This window comes from Capricornis sumatraensis, chromosome 7 (assembly GCF_032405125.1).
Source record: "Capricornis sumatraensis isolate serow.1 chromosome 7, serow.2, whole genome shotgun sequence".
NCBI lineage: Eukaryota > Metazoa > Chordata > Mammalia > Artiodactyla > Bovidae > Capricornis > Capricornis sumatraensis.
The window spans coordinates 95,299,339-95,305,557 of record NC_091075.1 but is presented as its reverse complement, the minus strand read 5'-3'; positions in this window follow the sequence as shown (position 1 = coordinate 95,305,557).

Below are 6,219 nucleotides of genomic sequence, written 5' to 3'. Positions count from 1 at the left end.
TTAAAGTTCTCATCAGCCGTTAGGCTTTAGCACTTCTGCTGGTTCTAATAGAAAGATAAGAAACATGAAGGCTTTAGAAATCCCCGGCCCTGGGGAATGAAAGAAAGCATCTCTCTATCAGCTACTCTTCACCTCTCTAGATGCTCCTTATTGGAAGAGAATGGCAACTGAATGCTTTTTCTTTTAAACTTGCTTTACACCTAGAGGGACGTGTATTTTTAAGAAAATGCCTGACTCTTCCCATGCAGGTAAGTAATAACACATTTTGAGAAACTCTGTCCTGTTTATTTTTTGTACTCAGGACAAGCCCATGATCACCTTCCAAGAGTCCTACCTCGAGTGCACAGAAAATGAAATCTCACCTACCAAAACTGCAGGTTTCACTACCCTGCAGCACACTGCCTTCCTCACGTTATTCCTTTTGCAGAATGTGCAGCAGATGTTTTCCACCTGATTTTTTTTTTAATATTCATTTATTTAATCTATTTATTTACTTTTGGCTGTGCTGGGTCTTTGTTGCCACAAGCCGGCTTTGCTCTGCTTCCGGTGAGCAGGAGGTACTCTCCGGTTGTGGTGCACGGGCTTCTCATTGAAGTGGCTTCTCTGGTTGCCGAGCACAGGGTCTAAGGCACAAGGGCTAGGTGCTGTTCAAGGGCTAGTTGCGGCCCCAGGCTCTAGAGCACAAGCTCAGCAGCTCTGGCGAGGGGGCCTAGCTGTCCCATGGCATATGGGATCTTCCCAGACCATGGATCTAACCTCTGTTTCCTGCATTAGCAGGGGGATTCTCAATCACTGGAGCAGGAGGGAAGCCCCTGCCAGATTTAAAAAAAAAAAAAACTAGTTACAAGAGAACAAAAGTGAGAGTCCCCTGAGGGCAGGAATTTTGTCTCTTCTGTTCACTGCTGTATCCCAGAGACCTAGAACCTGGCCCACTCAATTTTTTAAAAAAATATGTTATTTCAGTGTGGGGAAAATGGGAGCTTTTCATCCATAATAAAACCTAAAGCTGGGAGAAAAGTGTTTAAAAGAAGCTTCCATAAAAGTTGGCTCTTTGATCAACATATTTTATTTTTGAAATCCCAAATATTTATAGTATGATTCAGTGTTTGTGGGCATTGTGTTTCTTTGGCTTAGAAAAATAGATTAATCCTAAAACCAACTATTTTCATTTCAAAGCACTATACACTTCAGGTAGTTTGGAGCATGTAGTTGGTAAAGAATCCACCTGCCATTGCAAGAGATGCAAAAGACATGGGGTTCGAACCCTGGGTCAGGAAGATCCCCTGGAGAAGGAAATGGCAACTTACTCCAATATTCTTGGCCGGAAAATTCCATGGACAGAGGAGCCTGAAGGGCTGCAGTCCATGGGGTCGCAAGAGTTGGACACGACTGAGTGACTGAGCACGTACACACTTGCCCACAGACTCAGCAGCATCCCACAGAAAGCCCTGAGCAATCAGACTCAGTACTTACTACAAGCCTGGCCTTGGCCTCTGGTATAGGACTATAAAACACAAAAGGAAATACAAATGCTGTAAGTAGTGGGTGTCCCCAAGATAAACAGCGTTTAAAAGGCTTCACCAAGAAATCTGATGGTCATATGCAAACATCCTTTCTGCATTCCCAGCATAAATCACTTCTCCAGAGAGCTCAGTTTCAGGGTCCTGAGTTAATCATTTGGCTGCAGTAAACACTGAAAGCAATCAATCTCACAGGCTTTGGAATTTGTGTAAAGACTTGTTGCCCTTATAAGCTAGTTTCTCCAGTCTGCATATTTCTAAATTTTTCTTTAGGAGCTAAAATTTAACTGATGGGATACATCCAATCTTCAACCAAGGCTGCCCTTTGATCCAGCAAAGACTCAGCGGGCTCTTTATCCACAAAAAGAAGATATTTCCTCCTTGAAATTATTGGCCAAGTAGAAACTCTTCATGGTGTCCAAATACTATTTAAAGTTAAAGAAAAATTAAACTCAACATCTTGGATGAAATGAAATGCTGTCTATTTTTCCTGTCTGTATCCTGGAGGATGCCAGCCTGTGGGAACTGATGGGGCTGTGGGGGCTTGGAGTTGGAAGAACCAAACAGATCCCCAATCTAACATACACAACCCGCAGTTCCATGTTTATCTCTTTTGCCTGCTAAGTTGCTTCAGTCATGTGCAATTCAGTGATCCCTGTGGACTGAGCCCGCCAAGCTCCTCTGTCCATGGAAATCTCCAAGCAAGAATACTGGAGTGCCCTCCTCCAGGGGATATTTTCTGACCCAGGGATCAAACCCACATCTCTCACGTCTCCTGCATTGGCAGGCAGGTTCTTTACCACCAGTTCCACCTGGGAAGCCCTTCATGTCTTATATATACTGGGAATTGTAAAAGACATTCCATTTGAAAAATAGGTTCCCTTTCTAAAAGAAATATGAAAACTGCTTATCTCGTCCAAAGTTCAGCACTCTCCCTTGAAGGCAGGCTAAAACTGACATTTCCACTTCCTTTGGGAGTCTGCGGGCTCTTGAGATGGGCTTTAGAAACTCTGGGACTTTCCTCCTACCTGGGAAAAATGGCAAAGTTGTTGGATTTGGCTTGACTTGAAAAGAGAGTGAGCTGCGTTATTGACCTTGAAAATTCTGACAGCACAGTACCTTGATTTTCTGCTTCATTATGTCCAATCTAAGGATTTGTCACTGACGTACCCAACTTCCCACTCACTTTTCCACGCTCCACTGAACCTAGGAGCCACGACCACAACTCTGGCTTTGGCAAACACAAGAACACACACCATGCCTCAAACCCTGAAGAGAGGTGCAGATGGTGATAGCTAACAGCCCCCAGGCTGCCACCGGCTTGCCTTCCCAAGGTTGGAAAATAGAGCCTCCTCCAGAGGACACAAGCCTTAGGTGTGAGATTGACTAAATGCTTGTCTTGAAGTATATTATTTCAGGAAGAGAGGAAAGAATATAAGAAAACCAATGAAAGATGGAACATCCCTAACATTCAGAACTACCCAGCCATTTAAAAGAAAGAGTTCACTCTATGTAGTAATGCAAAAAGATATCTATACATACACACACAAACACACACACACATAAAACTGGAGAAGGAAATGGCAACCCCTTCCAGTATTCTTGCCTGGGAAATCCCATGCACAGAGGAACCTGGTGGGCTACAGTCCATGAGGTCACAAAACGTCAGACACGACTGAGCACATAGGCACCATGCATGCAAGCATACACATAAACACTACTCTCCCATTCAAGAAAAATACATATCTATACATGCAGGGGTGCGTTCATATAGAAAATATCTAGGGCACCCACGATGGTGGCTCCTATCGAGTGAGACTGGAGGGAGTGTGCAGGGCATTGCACAAACTTTTTGTTCTCTTTAAATCCTTAACTGTGAGTATATATTGACCCCATAATAATTTTGCAATGTTTACTATAAAGTCTAATATAAAAGACTGAGAAAAGCTAACTCGTTAGAAGCAGAATTTAAGGAGAGGGAAGCAATAATGCAAACCTAAAACTAGATAATTAAAAGCCAATTGCTTCTTTCCTGCCAAGGATGCGCAGGCTCTTAGGACAGCTAATCAAAGCACGGCACTTGCTGTGGTCCTCTCACGCTGCAGGCACTTCCTCAGCTCCACCATTTCCAGGACCATGCTGTTCCCAGTCACTCCCTCCTCCAAGAATTTGAGGGGAGTCAAACACAAAAAGCCAACGGAATTCCAAATCTGGAGCTTCACTTAACACAGAAAGGAACAGCAACACTGAGATGACTCTCCCCAAAGTGTGTGAATTGCAATCTTCGAGAGTTTAAAAGATTTCTCTAGGTCCTGTGCTGTGCTCCGTTGCTCAGTCTGCCTGGCTCTTTGCGACCCCATGGACTGTAGCCCACCAGGCTCCTCTGTCCATGGGAGTCTCCAGGCAAAAATACCGGAGTGGGTTGCCATGTCCTCCTTGAGGGGATCTTTCCAACCCAAGAATCGAACCCAGGTCTTCCGCATTGCAGATGGATTCTTTACCATCTGAGCCTCCAGGGAAGCCCAAGAATACTGGAGTGGGTAGCCTATGCTTTCTCCAGGGGATCTTCCTGACCCAGGAATTGAACTGAGGTCTCCTGCATTACAGGAGGATTCTTTACCAGCTGAGCTACCAGCAAAGCCCTCTCCACTCCCTATTTCAAACTAAAAAGGAATTATTCACAGGAGAGCCTGGTCCCTTCTGCTGCCCATCAGGAATGCCTCATTTCCAGTTGATGAAACACAAATCAGATGGATTTTGCTGGTGCATGTGTTCCTCCAGACATACTGTGTATTCACAGTCAATATAATTTGCAACAATAAACACTATTAAGAAAAGGATGGGTCTCCTTAAAAAGGAAATCAAAAAGGCCAAGTTCAGGTCAAGCTATCGAGCATTAATGACTATGGTCCCCAAATAAGCAGTGTTGATCACCAGAATTCTTCACATGGGGTGAACTTCATGCTTTTGATATATTTTGTTATAAATAATTAGGAATACAAATACATAATTAATATCTATGTAGCCTATGAAAATCAGAGCATTAATCTAGAAACTCAAGAATGATTGCTATGGGACTTTCCTAGTGGTTTAGTGGTTGACTTCACCTTCCAAGGCAGAAGGTATGGGTTAGATCCCTGGTTGGAGAACAAAAATCCCAGACCTCGCAGCCAAAAGCCAAAACATAAAATGGAAGCAATATTGTAACAAATTCCATAAAGACTTTAAAAATGGTCCACATTTTAAAAACCTTTAAAAAAAATAAAGAATGCTTACTACGTCTCAATTCATTGATGATTTGATTTTTTGTTTGTTTTTAATTCTTACATGATTTCAACAAACTTGTTTAGAAAACTTTTGGGTTTCCATCTTTTGTATTCTATGTTGAGATGGATGAGAAAGTATTTAAGCCATTTGATTATAAGATTATATTGGGCCATTTTAATATATAATGTTGTTTTAGCTGAAATTTAAACAAAGACCTGGCTATTTTCCTAGGCTTCACTAGCTAATAGCTATGTGGTCTTAGACAAGTAACAGCCTTTTTAAAGCTTAATTTCTTCATCAATAAAATTAAAAATTTTAATCAGGTGATCACTAGACCACTTTTCAGGTCTAATGATTCTCCACTAGCAGCTTACTTGCCAGTTGGAGGGGAAAAAAAAAAAAAAAAACAACACTCATTCCTCTGCTCTTTCAAACTAGCAAACCAAAAACCACAAATAACTCTTCATTTCTAGAAGCTGTTCACATGTTTTATAGAAGAGAAGGTCTTGAAATTCACAGTGAAGTAATGACAACTTCACCACATACCATGCCAGATAAATTAGTTCATTTTAATTTTTATTTCCAAGGTCATCTCCAGATTGGCCTATCTCCACACAACATGTCAGGAAAATTCTTACAATGAATTAGATTCAAGTTAAATTTTCTGGAAAGCCCAACCCAGAAAAGCATCACAAAGATCAGGTAACCAAACAGCAAAGCAGACAAATTCTCCAACCAATGCTCAGCTTTCCTCACAGTCTCACCATGATCGAGCATCCAGTATCCCTAACCTCTTAATAATAAAATTGACACAAAACACGTACATATGGCCAAGACTAAGCAAACTATCCTGTCTAACACCATCCTTGGAGCAGCTCTATAAGACAGACACCATATCCAGATTTTAATCACAAGGGAACTGAAGTTGAGAGACAACATTTTATCGAACACTGCATACCTAGAAAAGGCAGAACTGGAAATGTGAGCTCACAACCTTTGACATTCTCTGCCCTCCTTACAAGCTTCTACCTGCCATTAACCTCCCTCAGAGGCGGGTCTCAGGTCTTCTACATGTGTTATCACCCTTTAAGCCAAATGTGCTAAATGGTATTATTCTCTCCATTTTACAGATGGAAAAATTGAGGCTAAAGGAGGAGCCATGACTTCCCTCTAGAAATAATGGCAAAGCTTGGAAGGAAAGCCAAGTCTCACTGATTCCAAGCCTATGGGATTTACCATTGTGGAATAAGGCCTCCCTACCAGGAACTTGGTTTCCTGACTACTGATTCACTCTATGTGCAAAATTACTTTCCCAACTTGCAATATATTTCATTCTTTAAAATAGAGGTCAGATTTTTACAAGGTATAAATTCTTCACATTGACCCCCAAAAATCACACCTTCTTCACCTTTTGGTCTAAAGGACCCTAAAC